The sequence below is a fragment of the Piliocolobus tephrosceles genome, chromosome X (genome assembly GCF_002776525.5).
Source record: "Piliocolobus tephrosceles isolate RC106 chromosome X, ASM277652v3, whole genome shotgun sequence".
NCBI lineage: Eukaryota > Metazoa > Chordata > Mammalia > Primates > Cercopithecidae > Piliocolobus > Piliocolobus tephrosceles.
Window position 1 is genome coordinate 17,447,853 of NC_045455.1, and position 16,038 is coordinate 17,463,890.

The window sequence follows — 16,038 nt, forward strand, 5'->3', positions numbered from 1 at the left end:
CTTTAAAAGTCTCTACTTTCCCTAAAACTTACCTATCTGTTATAATTACAGTTATCTTTTGAAATTAAAAGCCTTCTTTAAATACAGTGTGCCAGCCAATTAAAGATAAATTAATTATCTTATTCCCTATCTCTCCCTTGACCTTTAAAAGCACTGTTGAAACAGTTCAATGAATGCAAATAAAACTAATCAGTCTGCCACTCTAAAACTGATGCTTACACTAAATCTCAAATCATTTGATATTACTTAATATTAATATTATAATTAATATTAACAATATTAATCACCTAATTTCACTGAAAAATCACTAAGTGCCAGATAGTGAGCTAAGTGTTTTATATAAAATATCTCATGTTATTCTCATAACAAACCTCTGAGGTAGGTATTAGCTTTCCCACATTACAACTGAGAAAATGTGGGTCTGGAATGGCTAACTACCTGAGCAAAGCCAATCAGCTAGCGATGGGGTAGAATGAAAACCCAGGACCTGTGTCCCTCACAGCTAAGCATCTGGCCTTATAGTAATTGCACTGTATACTAATACCGATTCCAAGAAATTTTGAAAAGGACATTTTAGCAAGTGCATTTAGTATATATATTCCGGTTGGAAATTCCTCAACTGATGCTTCCATTAATAAAGGCTGGCATCACTGATCATATTTTTAAAGTTTAGCCTATGTAATTTACTATAATTTGAAACATAATTTTTCATATTGGTAGTTTTAATAGAAGACATGACATTTAGGTAGATAATATAAAATTCTCAAGTTAAATACTTTGCTCACTTTCGTTATATTTGCATACAGAACATGAGATTGATTCAGATAAACTATGTATCCTGGAAATTGATCCAATGGCCACATCTTCTAACCATTTTCAGAGGAGCTACAACCTAACCTTTCAAATAGCGGGGATGAAACGGGGCAGGATAAATAAAAGAACCCTGGCTCAGAGAGGGAAGAGATACCCCTAGAGGAAAGCCAAGGTATCATTCCCTACAGCAGCTGCAGAATTCTTTCCCTGGGAAATACCCCCGGCATTGCGCAGATTAAAGTTATTTCTCGCATTTGGTTATCTGCACTCTGAGTCCTGTTGATTGAGCCCATGCTTCTGAACTCTGCATCACTCTCTTGTGTGCTCTAATCAGTAACAACTCAACGCCTGTAATGAGGGCTCACAGATTCAAGGCAGCATCCTAGGCCACTGTGGGGAATGTGTACGATGGACAAGACACAGATGCCGCCTTCAAGGGCTTTACAATTTAGGGGTTGGAGATGTAGGTGTGTGTGTCCATACGCTCATGTGTGCACCTGGGATTTCAAATAAAGGCGAGAGAATCCAAATGATGGAACTGGTAAAAGCTCTGGGAGGAGATGGTATTTCAGGTGCTGAAGAGCGGTAACTAGTTTCATAGGTAGGGAGGGGAAATGGGGAAGGCCTTTCAATGAATGCGAACAGCGTGCATTAAACTAAGGATATAGGAAAGTGTACAGCAATTCTGGAAAATCATAAGCAGTCAGGCTAGATTAGAGCACAGAATTTGTGTATGAGAATTGTGAGAACTAAGACTGAATAAAAAGGAGAGTCAAGTCATGGATGACCTTGACTGCCAAAGAAGTAAGCTTTAGAAATTTCATTCAGAGAAGCCATTGGAGGTTTTGGAGAAAGGGAACAATAAGGTTAGAAATGCACCTCAGAAATAGAATGGACTGCATAGGAAATCACATAGAAGCACATAAAACAGACTGCTGATAGGAAGTTATTAAAAAAAAAAAAAGAGCAGCCGGGCGCGGTCGCTCACGCCTGTAATCCCAGCACTTTGGGAGGCCGAGGCAGGCAGATCACAAGGTCAGGAGATTGAGATCAGCCTGGCTAACACGGTGAAATCCCATCTCTACTAAAAATACAAAAAATTGGCCAGGTGTAGTGGCGGGCGTCTGTAGTCTCAGCTACTTGGAGGCTGAGGCAGGAGATTGGCGTAAACCCGAGAGGCGGAGCTTGCAGTGAGCCGAGATCGCGCCACTGCACTCCAGCCTGGGCAACAAGCAAGACTCCCTCTCAAAAAAAAAAAAAAAAAAAAGAGGAAAGGGGCCAATTGGAAATACACTTTAGAATCTCAGCTAGAAACAGTCTCAACTAGGGAACGGCAATAATAGCAAAGGGGATATTTAAGAAATGTTGTATCCCAGAAAATCTCAATAATGTGGGACTCTGTGAATACAGGGGAAAGAAAGAGTCAATGTAACTTCATATCTTGAGAGACAGAAAAGAAAGTATTTAAGAGCAGATTATTTTCTACATAGATGATTGGATAAACCTGGAATATTGCTATCGGGTGAACTGTGTCCCCCCACCCAAAAAAGATACGTTGAAGTCCTAACCCCTAGTATCTCGGAATGCAACCTTACTTGCAAATAAGGTGGTTTTGCTGATGTAATTAGTTAAAACAAGGTTATACTGAATTAGGGCAGGCCCTTAGTCCACTATGAGAAGTATCCTCAAAAGAAGAGAGAGACATGCAGGGAAGAGGGGTGCCATGTGGAGACACAGACATGCAGAGGGAAGACTGCCATGGATGGTGGAGGCTGACTGAGGTGTTGCCACTGAACACCAAGGAGCATCCAAGATTACCGTCCAACACCAGACGCTAGAAGAGGCAAGGAAGGATCCTTTCCTGCACGTTTCAGAGGCGCATGGCCCTGCCGACACCTTGGTTTAGGACTTCTGACCACTAGAACTGTGAGACAATAAATTTCTGTTACTTTAAGCCACCCAATGTGTGGCACTTTATCACAGCAGCACTGAGAAATTACTATAGCAATGTTTTTCTATTTATAAAACAGTCAACTATAATCTCTCCACCAAAGGATAACCACTGTTGACAGTGTATCCATCTAGACTTCACGGTGTAATTTTTTTTTAATGGAACTTGCATTGTTTATACTATTTTGTATCCAGATAGTTCTTTTTTTTCGAGATGGCGTCTTACTCTGTCACCCAGGCTGGAGTGCAGCGGCGGGATCTCAACTCACTGCAACCTCCGCCTCCCACGTTCAAACGATTCTTCCGCCTCAGCTTCCCAAGTAGTTGTGATTACACATGCACGTCACCACGCCCAGCTAATTTTTGTATTTATAGTAGGGACGGGGTTTCACCATGTTGGCCAGGCTGATCTCAAACTCCTGACCTCAGATGATCGACCCGCCTTGGCCTCCCAAAGTGCCCTGATTATAGGCATGAGCCACCGTGCCCAGCCTGTATCCAGGTAGTCTTTATTTAGTGGACTGGCTAGAATTATGTCACATGGATGTCCCACCATCAATTTCCTGTTGGTAAGCACATCCACTGTCTATGAAGTATCTTCTTAGAAATGAGACTCCATCTCAAAAAATAAAAATAAATAAAAAAATAAAATAAACTTTCATGTTGTGTCCTTTGACACACAGCATAACGAAGCAGGCACTAACAGTTTAGAGTAGTCGAAAAATCACCAAGAATCGTTTTCTACTGCATCAAAAAGGTGTTATTTTTAGCACCTGAGGGCCTGAATCATCAATAATTGGCATTCTAATGTGAAAGTTATCAAGATCTGTTTATTTAAATGATCTTTGATCAATTCCCTGCCAAGTCTAGTTTGTTTCCCTGTCCTTCAAACACACTGTTTCCTATTCCATTTTCTAAATGAGAGATTATTTTACTACAAAGGCAAAAATTTTCTTTAAAGACAACTGAATTTTGTTTTTTGTTTTGAACCATCCTCTTCTCCTTTGCATCTAATAAAGAGGATGTGTTTTCTCAGTCTTGTTTTTCTCTCATACATAAAGAATATATTGTCCCTTAGTATATTTCACCTTGCAGTCACCATATGTTTCCTGGTTTTATCTTTTCATGCCATCATTGATATGCCTTATTTCTGGTTTAATGCTTACTCTAATTCCTAATCTTTACTCTTGGACATTTCCAATGTGAAGCTCTGTGTAGCTACCTGGGTTTCATCCTGTTCTCTTCATCCTCTTGCTGTCCTTATAAGTATTGTTGCTTTTAGAAATAACCTAATTTTCATGGGTCCTTCCACTTACAGGTCATTTTCTTATATTTAAATCACTAAAGTCGACTTTCCTGAAATTCATTACCTTTAGGTTGCTGTTTCCACTTCTTTGATAGTCTTTGTGTAAACATCAATCTTGAAGTGCATTTTCTTAATTAACTGAAGCGTTCACTTAAGAAATAGCTCTAGTTTACAGGTCAAAAGTCAGAAATAGCTAAATACTAGTACAATCTCACCTCCCTTTTTGCTCTGTCTCTATTTTTGTCTCTCTCCACAGACCCTACTCACAGGTATTTCTGCCTGACCATGTTCAGGATATACTCTCCCACCATTGAATTAATTGACTGTGAGATATATTTAATCTCTCATTGAATATATAGTTTTGTCCAATAAGCACTTAACAGTAAGTCCTCAATATGATCAGCAGGTTCTTGTAAACTGTGACTTTAAGCAAAACAATGTGTAACAAAACCAATTTTATCATAGGCTAGTTACTGTATAAACAAGAGTTAAGTTGCTATGGTATGTTTATGGTCACAGAAACACCACCAAACTTCTAAATATAGAACCAAAACACTTCTAATATTAAACACTGAAATAAATGTGAGCTATACATACATTTAGGAAAGATTAACACAGACAAGGAAGATAATTATCCAATTTTTGGGTCATCAGTGAGTGACAACAGTCACAGTGGTGGTGATGAAATAGTGAATAAATGTTTGCAACTTGAAAATTTTCTGGAGCACCTCCTACCACCACACAGTTCAAAAACAAGCAATAACACATATCATAGGCTTGCTGAGTGCTTTCATACCACATTGTTTATTGTTATGCATTTGTATGATTATTGTATATGTTACAAATTTTTGTTTTGCAATCATTTGTATTCATTCATTCATTCATTCATTTTCCAAATTGTTTATTCCAGTTAAGGATGACAGATGGCCAGAGTCTCTCCCTGCAGCTCAGGGTGCAAGGTGGGAACCAGCCCTGGACAGGACACCATCTCATCCCATCACAGTGTGCACTCACACTCACTCAGATTGGGACTGTGCAGACATGCCAATTCACCCAGTGGGCACAGCTTTGAGCTGTGGAGGGAAACCAGAGTGCTTGGAGAAAACCCATGCAGCCAGGGGTTGGGGAACATACAAACGTGCAAACTCCCAGAAGACAGTGGCCCCAGCCAGGAATCAATTTATTTTTTCTCAACAATGTTATAATGAAACAATACTGAACAAAACAACTTAATGCAGGACCTACTGTGGAAGGATGGTTAGTGACTCTTCAATTTCATTATGACTTCTTATCGTGACAACTAAAACCTGGGAACCTCTGTAAGAGACAGTTAAGTTGGTCAAAGGGCAAGTTAGCTGTGATATGAGTGATTTGGGGCAACCTGAAAAATACAGGATAAAATAGGAAAGTTACACAGCCTTAATGTATTAATGAAAGTGGATTTATTATGACACTCACTACAATGATTAATTAAGCTAATCCTTTATTATGTGCTCTGCTGATCACCATCAAGAATGAAAATACATATTTGCTCTGTTTTCAATTAAAATGTGTGGAATTACAGAAATTTGAGAAAATGAAAGTTTGACTTTTACAAGGTCCTTCAACCATACTTAATCACTTTGCTGACTTTTCTTCATCTTTCTGCATCTCAGTTCCTTATCTGGAAAGTACAATAAACTTTCCTGTGTTGCTGATGATAGATGGTATAACAATCTTCTTTTGCAGCTGAATTCTCCAAGTCAATACCACCTTCTGCCTGATCCATGGTTCAACTCCATTTGGCAGTTCAACACTAGCTAATACAATTGTTTCCTTATTAAATGTACTAACCCCTGTGTTCTCTGAATTTCTTTAAATAACTTTAAAGAAACCACGAAGTACTCAATAAATAATTTTTCCAAGAAATGTATTCTCAAAGTGAATATACCTGTGTATGAATTCATTTATATAACTGCTTTTCTTTCAAGCTGACATAAGAGTCCTAGGAAACAGAGTCAGGCAGGAATGAGAAGAAGAGACATTATCTTTATATCATGATTGATAACTGTATCTTGAATAAATCCAAATACATATTAGGAAGCATCTATCACAAGTTTCTATTTATTTGAACGTCAGAGTTTTCTAATATATTTAAATATTTTTTTAAAGAATTTTATTTATAAGCAATTTCAAGATTGCATCTAGTCTATAAACTACATGAGATGAGGTGTTTTTATACATGACTATTTGATAGTGAACACGACCTGAAAAAGAACTTGGATCTCTAGCATTTCCACTTTCAACCCTCTCAGGATTAAGGTTTATCTCCTAATTCTGATGGAAATGTCCTATGCATTGAATAAAAGTGGTGTTATTCTATGTGCTGGGAAGCTAGCTTCATAGAATTATGTTAGCAATGAGTTATTACATTTACGCATCAAAAGTTTGGAAGCTGACTTTTCTAATAACATTTTTACAGTATACTTAGTAATCTTAATATAATCAAAGAATTGGCCTCTGATATTAGCTATGTTCTACTAAATTATAAAACACACTCAGGTGAAAATTACAAATATGTTCTATACTAGATTTTTAACATAAATGATTAATTCTCATAACTCTGCCAAACAGATATTTTATCCTCCTTGAACTGATGAAGAAATAGCTCTTACCAAAGCCATATGGTTAAGCAACAGCAGAGGTAGATTTTGCACCCCGCTGTGTCTGATGCCAAAGCTTTTCACTATATCATGCTGCCTTTACTTTCAATTAAGTTTAGGATTCCCCCAAGTTAATGAGAAACACACATACTATAAATTAAAATCAACAGTACACTGAAAGCCTGATTTTGACTAACAGCTTTTGGGCTAAACACTTTCCTAATGTTAATACGAAAAACATTCACTCATCTAACTTGCTTCTTCCATTGCCCCCCCTCTATCATCCAACCCCATTAGGATGCCGCTAAGCTCTGATATGAACAGAAGGTAGACAGTAGCCAGAGAAAGGAAAGAAACAGAGGGCCTGAATTATCTACAAACTGTGTAACCAGCTCCCAAACCATCAGGAGTGAATTTAATTAAATGGTTTGTTTAAAGTGTGTCTAAAAAGGGAAAATAATTCATTTTTAATTAGGACAGTCTTTTTTTGGTAAATGGTAAAGTACTTAAATCACAGTATTATTTTTAGACATCTCCTCACTTTAAATAATTTAGAAATTCAATTATAATCATTTGCAATAAACCACTTAAAAATACTTAAGGTTCTTCTTGAAACTACCTTGTCTGCTTAAAATATATATTATATATTTATATAAACATATATTTATATGTTTGTCTGCTTAAGAAAATTATATTTATATATCAGTATATTATGTTTATATATATTTTTAACAGACAAGGTAGTTTCAAGAATATATATCAGATAATCAGCCTAAATACAAAATGGAAAGAGACATTTCTATGTCACTATTTTTACTCAAAGTTTTTGTTTTGATCTGTCAAAAAGTTTTGGGGAGCTCTGTGGATTTTCAGAGCGCATTATCTTATTTCATAGTGATATTAGCTTCATTTTACTATGATAGTGAGGCATTTGATGGCTGCTATCAATAGGATCTGTGTTCATCCACAGAGACACTTCAAATGAAGTGAAAAACATTTGCCGATTACATTATGTTATGATAGTGAATGATTTTAAAAGATGTCATGTTCTGCTTAATGAGTTTTATATGAAATAGCATTTACATTAGGGGAAAGTTTGGGGGAGGTAAAAGATGTAAGTCATCAGAATTTCATTTATTTTTAAATACAATTAAGCTCTCAGAAAGCATCAGCACTTTAACTCTGAAATATCTCTTTTAAAGACATTACTGAAATATCATTATTACCGTACTTTTATTTTCTAATACATCCCTGAAAATGAGTTCACTTTAATAAGTGGAAGGATTTTTGAAGCAAAATAGGCTATAAGCACACAAGAAGGATAAAATATTTAATTGCACTAATTATACTTTCATGATACACCATTGTTTCTGACATATATGTTTACCACATTTCTAAACTTCTATAATAATACTGTGGTAAGAGATGTTCACATGTATCATAACTACCCATAGCCACAGTTCACACCTCTTTTTGCCACAGGAAAATTAGAGGACAATATATTCCCTTCCAATCATACAAAGTAAAATGCATGTACTTGTGAACATTATATTAATACTGTATTGAATATAATAGCATCCATTTATACTTTGGTTGAGAGCTGAGACATCTGCCTTAGGAGTCAGTCACTGACTCAGTACCAGATTCTCTTCAGTCTTTTTTTTTTTTTGAAAGCAGTCAGAATGATCTTACTGAAATTTTTTAGTACAATGTTAAAGGATCTTAAAATTTTATATTTTAAACCAATACAAGCACTGCAAATGATATATTCCGGAATCCAGTTGATGTAGTATCTAAAAAGAAAAGTGATCATATGAATATCTATAAGTTGACTAATGTAATTTAAGTTGGAGGCTAAACAACTTTGGTAGATTCATATTTCTCTGGCTCCTGTTTTTGGCCAGATAAATGCCAAGTCCACCCCCATTCAGTAGAATTGGACAGGACCAATGTATTTGGTGGTCTCACTTAAGTTTCCATGCCAGGAGCAGCAAGAAATGTACAACTTCTGGGATTAAGTTGCTCCAAGACAGTCTTCATCACCTTTGTGAACTGGAAACACCAAATAGTCAAGGTCTGAATTTCTATTGTGTGTGGCTAAGTCCAGTCTCATTGGTTCATAAAAGTATTCTGAAGGACTTTAAAATACAATGGTGGGGCTAAATAATGACAGAAACCATCAGTTCTTAATTCAGAGAATGACAATGCAGTTTCCTATATCCTTTTTAAAAATCTGAGATCATTATTTTAAAACTAGCTCTATACATTCTTAGACTTTAAATTTAATGTTAGCTGAAATGATTACCTTTAAGTCAATTGGCTTTAGGCCTTGGCGACTGCTCAATATAATTTTGAAATTTTAGGATGCAGCATTTCAGGTAAGTGACAGTTATGTTTTAGAAGAGGTAATTTTAAAAATGATCCAGAACTACACTGCTCTGATATGTCTGATGTATACCCCCAAAAATGTGTCAGTGTCCATATTAAGCTAAATAAAATTTGGTCCAAAGTAAGCACAATAACCAAGATGGTTTATCTGAAATTGAGTTATCAAAAAAAAAAAGGAAAAATTCAAAATCCATGGTATGATAATTATAAATTTTCCAAGGTTCACTCCAAAGTAAAAGGCTAATTAATTCTATACAGGGTTTTACCCAAATGTCCATCCATAGGCATTATCATATATATTTACACAGAAGGCTTTAATCTGAAGTCACCTTTGGCAACCTTGAAATATATAAACTATGACTTCCACAATGAAATTATATACTTGAAAGTTGTCGCCTCAAAGTACTGAAAGAACAAAGGAAGAGATCACATGTACCCGTTAAAAGTCAAAATGACAAAAATGTTTCTCATTTAAGACAGTTCACTTAAAGACCAAATAACCACCACCATTTCCCCAAAAACTGGAAAGAAATGATCTTGAGCTTTAGAAGGGGAAACAATAAATCTCAGCATATACAAAGTTCTGATGCTTTTGCCAGTGATGCTATCTTTGCTGAGTACCCACAGCTAAAAATCCAGAAAATAAAAACAAGTCAGAAGTCAGAGTAGGCTTGCTGGACACTTCCCATTCTGGATTTATAGCAGGGCATGGCTGAACAGGTAGGACACGGATTCCCCACTGTCTGCCCTTAGGATTGCTTCGGCCAAGATCATGGAAACGTCAGTGACCTGAATCTTGGTGCAGTGTTTCATTTTGTCCCCTTGCGGAATTGTGTTTGTGAGGACAACAGCCTCAAAGGCAGCATTATTTACTCTGGAAACAGCTGGTCCAGAGAAGATCCCATGGGTAAGGACAGCATACACTTTGGTGGCTCCAGCTGACAGCAGTTTGTCCGCGGCATGGCAGACGGTGCTGCATGTGTCAGCCATGTCATCCACGAGGATGGCCACGCGGTCCTTCGCGTCGCCCACCAGGACCATCCGGTCCACTTCATTCACCTTCTTCCTCTCTTTGTGGATCAAAGCAAATTCCACATTCAACCTGTGTGCGATTGACGTGACCCTTTTGGCTCCCCCTGCGTCAGGTGAAACAATGATACAGTTCTTCCACTCGGCAACGTTTTCCCGAATCCACTGCAGGACCGCAGGCTCCACATACAAATTATCCACAGGAATATCAAAGAATCCCTGTATCCGAGAGGCATGCAGGTCCATGGTGACGATGTGATCCGCCCCAGCCACCGACAGCATACTGGCCACAAGTTTTGCAGAAATTGGGGCACGACTCTTGTCCTTTTTATCTTGTCGGGCATATGGGAAACACGGGATCACGGCAGTCACTCTGGATGATGATGCGATCTTGCAGGCATTGATCATGACGAGGAGCTCCATCAGGTTGTCGTTAATTTCCCTGCAGCCGCTCTGGATGATGTAGACATCTTCCCGTCTCACACTTTCACCAATCTCCACGCTGGTCTCCCGGTTGCTGAACTTCTTGGTGACCACCTTGCCCAGCTCCAGGCCCAGGCGGTCGGCCAAGCGCTGGGACTGGTCCTGATGCGAGCTGCCGCTGAACAGCACGATGTTGGGCATGGTAGGGGGTGGGACTCCGAAGGGCGCACTGCGGCGGAGGAAGTGGCGGAGGCAACAGCGACAGCAACGAGGAAGGCTGCTGCTTTTTCCAGTCTCATTTCAACTTCACTAATATTGGATCTTAGATGCAAGATAATTAATTGTTAGTTCTTTGGGAAAAGTGTTTTCCAGGAGAATGACCTATCCAAAAAATACAACAGGACAATGCTACTAAAAATAAGTGAGAAAAAAATGTATAATTACCTTCAAATATTTTTAGAGAATGCTTTGTTTTGTTAATTACCCCAACTCTAATTTTAATGGAAATTGATGACTGTATTGATTGATGCTGTCACTTTCATTTCCTTTTAGCATACTAATGGATGAAAATAAGTATTGAAAATATTCATTTCTTCAGGCTCAAAATACAGTTGACCCTTGATTAGCTCTTGAATTTCTCCATGATGCCTATCTTGAAACCATTCACCTCCCCTGGCCACTTTTTTTTTTTTTTTTTTGCCATGACCACAATCACTTTCATGATTCCTTGATTGGCTCTGTCATAAATCTGGTAAAGTCATGCATATCTGGACACAGTTTTCTTCAGCAGGAATTTAATGATTTCAGGCTTGATGGCATTTACAACTTTATTCTATAACGATGGCATTTTCAAAGATGTCACCTTTCTAGACTCTCATGATGATCTCTCTCTCAGGGTTCTCTTCCATAGTGTTGACAATTCTTTCCATACAGTACTATGCATAATGAGCCTTAAAGGCCCTTATGACCCCCGATCTAAAGGCTGAATTAGAGACATTGAGTATGGGAGCAAGTCGACCACTTTGGAACCTTCAGTGTTGAACTCATGCATTTTGGGTAGCCAGGGGTACTGCCCAATATCAAAAGAAATTTGAAAGACATTCACTACGCCAGGCATGGTAGCTCACATCTTAATCCCAACACTTTGAGAGGCTGAGGGAGGTGGATCACTTGAGGCCAGGAGTTCAAGATCATCTACTACAAAAACTAAAAAAAAATTAGCTGGGCATGATGGTGCACACCTGTAGTCTCAGCTACTTGGGAGGCTGAGGTGGGAGGATCACTTGAGCCCAGGAGTTTGAGGATGCAGTGAGCCATGATCATGCCACTGCACTCCAGCCTGGACAACAGGGTAACAGAGCAAGACCCTGTTTCTTAAAAGAAAAAAAGAAAAGTCCTTTACTGGCAAGATACTTTCTGACTTTAGGAATAAAGCATCTCTGGAACCAATCCCGAAATAAAGTTCTTATTGTCCAGGCATTCTTGTTGTACAACTAAAAGACTGCCATCTGGTGTTAACTTTTCCCTTCAAGGCTTCGAGCTTAGCAGCTTCATAAATTCAGTCCTCATCATAAACCCAACTGCATTTGCACAGAACAGTGGAGTCAGCCTGTCTTTTCCTGTCTTAAATCCCTTCTCTTCCTAATACGTATCTTTTGTGACATTCTTTTGTCCAGAATAGGACACTTTTGTCTTCATTAAAAACGTGTTCTGGCAGATACCCCTTCTCCTTGTTGATTTTCTTGCTGGCATCTGGGAACCTGTCAGGAAAAGCTGCTTCTCCTGTTATGCTGACATTTTTTAAGACAAATTTCTTTCTAAAATTATTAAACCATCCTTTGCTGATAGTAAATTCTCCAGCTTTGATCCTTCACTTTCCTTTTTCTTTAAGTTGTTATGTAGTGATCTCAATTTTTCTTCAATCATAGTACAGTCTGTAGGTATGCCTTTCTTATAATAATCCTGCACCACATAAAAGCTGCATTTTTGGTATGAGATAAAAAGGATTTTGTAAAAAGTACAAGGTTTTCTCACCTTCTGGTGTAACTGCAACAATGGCTTCACAGATTTCCCCCTTTTTTTTTTTTTACAATGGTCCTTAAGCAAAATTCATTCATCTTGAAATGGCAGGAAACCATATCTGCAGACCTCTGTCAATGGTACATATCAAGCAATTAAACTTTTTCTTGTAATGTCATGACATCTCTCTGCTTCTTGAGACCACTTCCAGCATCACTAGTGCCATTACATTTGGGTCCCATGGTGTTAGTCAAGGTTTACAGTGTTGCACTATATATTATGAAAAATATATCAGAACCAAGAAAGATCCCTTTTTACTGCAATAAGCGACTTACTTACCGGAGAGATGAACAGCTCTCTAGTAAACTGAATTAGTGTCACACGGCGTTTTAAGCATACACAACACTTGAGCTCATTGCAACAGTCAAAGAAGGTGGTTACAAAATTATTACAGTAATATATACTACAGTTAATTTCATGCAGTTATGATTTAATACTGCATCTTTATGTTTGTTTACATTTGTGGCACCACGTATGATATGTGTTTGTTTGCATATGTTTTGATATATTTTAACTTCTTATAATAGATTTGTGTATATTTTATGGTAGTGTATAATAAAATAGACTGGTATCTATGCATATTTTATATATTCATCACCTATCTAACTTTTTCTTAATTTTTTGAAATTTCTAGGCTATATGGTTCATCTGCGAGTTTTTTCAAATTGTCCCATATCTCAAAAAAACTTTCTGATATATTTATTGAAAACAATCTGCATATAATTAGGACCAAGCAGTTCAAACCCATGTTGTTTAAGGGTCGACTGTGGATACTTGGTTTTAGGCCCAAGTACTGTACCCAAATAATCCACTAAACTTTACGTGTCTTGAGAACATTTTTGAGATGCCACTCTTTGCTTTTTAAAAAAATTTTTCCTAGAGGCCTGCTAACACGAGATAGGCAAATATTATTTTGTTGAAGTCAGTAAAAATAAATATGTAAACTTTGTAATCATTGTTTATGTTTCATATACTGTAGTCCTATGCAAAACTCATGAAGAAAAATTACTCTTCACCTCTTTATGATGTATACTTCACCGTGAATTATAATTTCACAAGAAGTATAATTTCCTTATATATAACAAATTACTTTATACATGGATTTTTTTTTTTTTTTCTGAATCTTACAGTATTTCAGGAAAAGGGTTTCATTCCCAACTGACAACAGGGAAGATCAGTTCATCCTTAATTCATTAAATGCCATTTTTTACCCGCTTACATTCATCAAATTATAGGATTCATTATAACAGGGATGTAGAGTTATGGCTTTAGCTCTTTTTGTTCTAATCCTTTTTTCATGTATTCTTTCCTTTGATTTGCGACCTTCATTACCAAGAGAGCTCACATAATGCGTTCAGTTCAGTTCCAGGAGGCTAAGCAGTCAGCTACTGCAGGAATTATTTCACATATCATAGTTATTAATATGATTACTCAGAACACTTATATTAATATCCAAAGTATTCTAGCACTTTCAGAAAAAAACAGTGCTTCTTTATCACAACCTTTCCTTTTGTTTAGAGAATACATTCTTAACTATTTACAATTCAAATCTTCAAGTGAAAAATCCTCAGCCAAGTGGAAATGCATTATAAAATGTTTGCTGAATACTTAGATCACCTAATTCAAGGCTTGCTTTACTATTTTTCTGATTATAAAATAATGTATTCTGATTTTACTAAATGTAGAAAATATAAAATAGTATAAATTAAATAAATCACCTATAATCATGCATACCCAGAAATAACCATATTTTAATATGTTTCCCTCATTTTTTTCTATATATGTTAATGGCATTTTGTGTGTGCCAATTTAAACTCAGTCTGTATTAATAATTTTATATCATTTTTTCCACGTAACATTGTATCTCACATAAGTACTTCCCATGTAATTATTTTTCAAATGCATTATTTTAATTTTAACACAATATAGATAGGCCATAATTTATTTTAATATCCACTTAACCACGCTCTACAAATGCAAATTAATACATATTGGCAGAAATCTGATCTGTGGTTGATGGGATTGGGTGAAAGTTAGGACAGGAGAGAAAAATTTTAAAGAGACACCAGTCATTTTAGAAATGATGGATGTCTTCATCATCTTGGTTGTGGTGATGGTTTTATGGTACAAACATGTGAAAATGTATCAAATTTTATGAAATGTAAATATTCTTTGTTATTATATATCAACCATACCTCAATAAAGCTGATAAAAGAAGTTTTTTCAATTCTCTTATTATTGTATAGTAGGTTAGTTTCAATCTTTAGCTAGTATAAAGTGGTAACAAATAAAATTCACTACTTTATTTCAAAAAGAATATAACTTTGAACATGTAAAGCTATTCATAAATTTGAGGCAGTGACATTTCAATTCCTGTGCAATTCATAACAGATTTTGTAAATTACTTTTAAATTTGCTGAAACTCATTTTACTAAAACCCTCACTAAACTTCCACAGATTTCCAGAGCATTCCACTTTACCCTACTGGTCTAAAAGTCTTGGGGGCAAAATCAGGTAAACTATTAATTGCTATCATTAAAGCTCGCACATTCATTGAAGACTTTCCAGGAGCTAGACACTTACTTATCAGCATTTTACACTGCACATCAATTATCTTCTTACTTGTTTCTTTCAATAAAAATAAGCACAGTGATGTAAAAACATGACAGTATTAAGTAATGAGATCAGAAGGAAGCTTGCCTAAAGAATTCAAAGTTCTTTAAAAATGTTCAGGATTGTCCCTGCAACTTCCTTTCCTGCTCCCCTGGGCAGCCTGAAGCAGGGATGGGCCTTGTAGGGTCAAATGCTGACATGGTGGCCCACAGCCACAGAAAGGCCAGGCCTGTAATCCCAGTACTTTGGGAGGCCAACGTGGGTGGATCAGGGGTCAGGAATTCAAGATCAGTGTGGCCAACATGGTGAAACCCCGTCTCTACTAAAAATACAAAAATTAGCTGGGTGTGGCGGCACATGCCTGTAGTCCCAGCTACTCGGGAGGCTGATGCAGAAGAACTGCTTGAACCTGGGAGGCAGAGGTTGCAGCGAGCTAAGATCGCACCACTGCACTCCAGCCTGGGTGACAGAGTGAGACTCTGTCTCAAAAACAAAAAAAAGTCCAGGATTGTTCCTCTAGGTAGCAAGAAACAAAATCTCCAGAGCATAGAATGGAAAAATGATGTATTCATATCATGAAATGCAATAAAAATAAACTATTGATACCTGAAATAACATAGATGATGAGCCTCTAAAACATGCTGGCTGAAGAAAGTCAGACACAAATTAGTACATGTGGTATGATTCCATGCATATGAAGCCTAAGGATAGGCAAAACTCATCAATGGTTACAGAAGTCAGAAAGCGGTTATTCAATGGGGGTGGGGGTGGAGGAAGAAATTAATTAAAAGGGGG

The 16,038-nt window shown here is 37.1% G+C and overlaps 1 protein-coding gene and 1 pseudogene across 1 annotated transcript in view; both read right to left on the reverse strand.

The window, feature by feature from the left end:
* Positions 1–16,038, reverse strand: part of HS6ST3 (heparan sulfate 6-O-sulfotransferase 3) — a 742,727-nt gene that overhangs the window by 681,787 nt on the left and 44,902 nt on the right. The gene's annotated exons all lie outside the window — the stretch shown is intronic.
* Positions 9,796–10,767, reverse strand: LOC111546579 (annotated as a pseudogene).